The sequence below is a fragment of the Pygoscelis adeliae genome, unplaced genomic scaffold, assembly GCF_000699105.1.
Source record: "Pygoscelis adeliae isolate BGI_AS28 unplaced genomic scaffold, ASM69910v1 Scaffold167, whole genome shotgun sequence".
NCBI lineage: Eukaryota > Metazoa > Chordata > Aves > Sphenisciformes > Spheniscidae > Pygoscelis > Pygoscelis adeliae.
The window spans coordinates 7,882,755-7,886,907 of NW_008825428.1; positions in this window are offsets into that span (position 1 = coordinate 7,882,755).

Consider the following 4,153-nt stretch of genomic DNA (forward strand, 5'->3'; position numbering starts at 1 on the left):
GGTTATGTGTACACTGTGTAATACAGTGTAATACAGAGATACCCAAGCTAACAGGAAAGAACATGATCGTGATAATTACAGCAAGAGTGTGGACAATGTGGAAGGGAGGAGAACTTGGAGCAAAACTATCTTCTGGAACAAAACCTTCTTTAGCTTCCACACTTCGGCTCCTCTAAACAGCTCTGGAATATTTTTACCAGTGAATAAATCAAAGTGCCACGCAGTAATTGTCTTTGATAGACAAGAAAATGTGTTTGTATCTCATTATTGGATCCTACTAGAGCAGCTTTCCTTTAATCAACCGATTCCATACTCCTTTACTAGACAGAAGCCCAAGTCTTCCAGAATAAATGGCCACCTGATTACACAGTCTCCAGGGCCTTATTGCTCTGCCCGGGTAGTAATTATCCCATCAAGGTTTCCATGACAACTTTCTTTGCTCATGATGGACCCCAAGTAAAGCCATTCATTTAAAGTGATATGACACATTTTGGTTCAAAGCTAGATGCAATGAACTTTCACTTCCCATCTTATTCTGTCTACTCTGACAGGATACTCACAAGGGATTCCCAGCTTCTTTAGCCACGTTGTATTCTCCAATGGATTAAGGCTCCTGCAAAGTGTAATCCACTTTTCACTTGTGGAACAGTTCCGTGAAATCCAAAGCTACTGTCAGGACTGAATAGGAGAGAGGAAATGAATGAATCACGTGGAAATACGATTGTATGCACTGACTACATGCATGTAAGAAGTGCCAGATACCATGTCATTTACCTACTTTTTCCAAAAAAGCACGTGGACTCATTCAACAGCTGTGCTGCGTCCCATTAGAGGCAGTATCGTACAAGCAGAAAGAAAAAACCATCCTGGGGAAGGATTTCTGAGAAACGCAAGGAGTTAGCAATTAGCTACAAATCGCTTATTTAATTAATGAAGAATAAAATGATGACACTAATTAATCTTGTGGTAATAGACTGATTTAAGAATCACTGATAAGTACTATTATTAGTGAGAAATGCTGCCATATCATACAGTATTTCATTTGCTTTAGAAAAGACAAAAATGTAAGAGGTTAATTCTCTTTCTGATTTATAGAAATTTAACTGCTTACCTCCTATTACTGTTAGCAGCCATGTGGTTAAATCATTGTGCTTTATTTTAAAGAAAAAAAATAGTGATTTCTTTAATTATTTCAATTCCTAATTTCTCTTACAACAAAACTCTCCATTTTGTGGACATTTTGGGTTTTGTCTCATACTAGAAAAACCACTTGATTATCAATATCATACTATACATATAGTTGCTGTAGGGTGAAGACAACTGTCCGCTGTCATGCTTTATAGCTGTTTTCAAGTGTATGTACACACCATAATAACTGTGTAATAATCCTGCCTGCGTCAAATTATGTTTCTCCTGGCTTAGTTGACTCATTCTGGATTTTTTATTTCCCCCCCACCAAAATGAAGTAAATTCAAAAACTATTTTACATAGAATGTCAACTTAAATGTTGCAAAGATATACATTTGGGGGGGTGGAGAGGAAGAAAAAGATTAGTCATATTGCAAAGCTAACATATTAATGGTGAATATGAGAGAAGACAATGGCAAAGTTAAGCAATAGCTTGTTACAAAGTATAGATCAAATTTTAAATCATTTTCTTACACCTCTAGCAGATGGTCAGCTCTCGCATAACTGACTGAGCATGGAGCCTGCTTTGCACAGGAGTCCCTGCCTGCTCCATGGGGCTCAATTCAAAGAAATACTGAGAAGAAACTTGACGTAAATGGCAGGCTTTCCATGGAGTGCCCGTTCCACAGATCTTGAATTTTCTTGCTGTTCAAGAATCACTATGCAGACAGCAGTGCTGTGCTGCACCAGCTACCAAAAAGCTCTTAGCAGTCAGGACACCCTCAGGGCAAGGGTGGGGACTAGAGAATGGGAATCTTCTGAAAGCTTTAATGAGGAAGATGAGTTTCAAGCAGGAACTTTGCTCTACCTCCAACTCCCATCTGAACGGCAAGTCTAAATCTCTGTGTTCTCCTTGGTTTTGACTTACTTAGGAAATAATACACTGCAGTCTTCTCAGCCCCATCACTCTCCTTTGGATTCTTGGTTATCAGCCCAATTGATATTTTCATCAGAATTTGGCCCGTAACAGCAAATTTACAGACTTTACAGACTTCCTAGTAAAAAGTCTGTATAGTACTGAGAGGACCAATCCACAATTTTTTCTTAGGAAACCAGCCTCATTGGACCAGTCCTTCTCTTTGAAAGAAAAAAATACTCTTGACCTTTTCTTTAACAAAACATAGACAGCAAATGCTTTTCTGTGGGGTTTCTGAGATGTTATTCCACAATTATATATAACCAGACTGTTTGACAAAAATCGTAGCCTATTTCATTCAATGGCTTAATGCTAGCTGGTCAGCTGAAAGTCACAGGAATCTCTACACAACGGAACAACAGGTCTTGCTAGAACCTCCTAAAAGTACAAGTGCCTACATTCTTTCTTAGACAATAATTACTGATCATAACATGACACTCACATACCGTAAAGTATATAATACATTTTAAAATATGTTAGAACTGCTCAATGCATCTTTCTGGGGTGTCTTATGACATTGCATGGACTTGAACATCACCCCTGGAATATCCACACGGCTGAGTATTTCTGGATGTGGCAGTAATACCTTTCGAATAATTTCTTGTTTATGTGTACTTAAGTCCCTCTACTAAACTTCTTCAATTGCTCAAAGCCTTTAACTTTCTATCCCATGTCCACAACACATTCATGCACACATTTTGCAGCTCACATTTTGCCATGAACTTTTAAAGTCACTGGTTTGAACCTATATATGGCATGAATTACGCTATATAGTTTACCATTCCAGAGGACACCCCTTCCTTGTCTGATCACAGCAGTGTTTTGATGATGGCCAGGGAAGTAAGTTCATGGAAGCCTTTCAGTAAAATACTACAGGAAGCCAACAGAAAACAATCTTAGCGTTTTGAATTCTGTTAGGAGGCACCATGCTTCAGAACTAAGTTATTCTGTTCAGATATCACAGGGATCAAAAAGTAATGAAAAATAACCATGTTTCAAGTTTTTGAAAATTGTAAAAACGGTTCTTGTAAAATGCTGACCTCTGTGAGAGTTACATTTGATGATGAAATAAAGACAAGAGATGGAGTCAATGACTTTGCAAGGATTTTTTAATTCATTTTGCTATATACTGCAGTTTGGTTTTATTTTAAAATCCATGCGTATTATATTGCTGGAACTAGGAACTGTGCTGCAAAACCCATAATGCGATGAGTTTGCTCATAGAGGTCCAATCCTGAAAGGTGTATTGAACCTACAATTCAGAGTTCCCAGAACCTTGCAGAACGTATCAGAGATACAAACTTTTCTAGAAAAAAGGAATTTCATTTTAGGATGTCTGATGTCTTAGCTCAAATCCCGTGCTGTAGGTTGCATCTGCACCATGAGGGCTTTATACATGACCAATGACAGAAACTGAGCACCTAATAGATACCAATTTGAAAAAACTGGAAATGCTTAAATGATGTATTTAGGTGCTTAAATGGGTAGACGGACAGTCTGAAGACACTAAGACTATAAACAGTTTGCATTAAAAAGAAGTGGGTTTTAGAATGTATTTGTAATATCCAAGATTTATTTCTTTACTATTAATGTACCATGGTCCAATTATAGTGAAAGCACAACTAGCAGTAGTTCAACAAGAGTTTCCACAAGCTCTACTTGCAACATCCATCCCATTTGCTGCTTTTCAGTACTTTCCTTTTCCTTAATTAGTTCCCTCTAGTTGCACAGAATTATTTGAATGTTAGAATCAATATAAGAAGTATTGCTATTCTTTTAAGCCAGCCTTGACACTGTAACAAAAACAAAGAAAAGACTTGCAACTGCCATATTAAGGAGTACATTTTCTCTGACGAGGTCCCTGCCTAGATTCCTCCTTTTCTTTTTCAGAGGAAATTTTACACCTGTTACCTCTTCTGACAGGCAACATAAAGGAGAGGGGGTAAGTAAAAAAACTGGAACAAGTAAGGGAAAAATACGGAAATTATGCAGAAAAAAAGCAGCTATGGTGAGTTATACTGTGGTTTTGAGGGCACTACAAATTCCCTA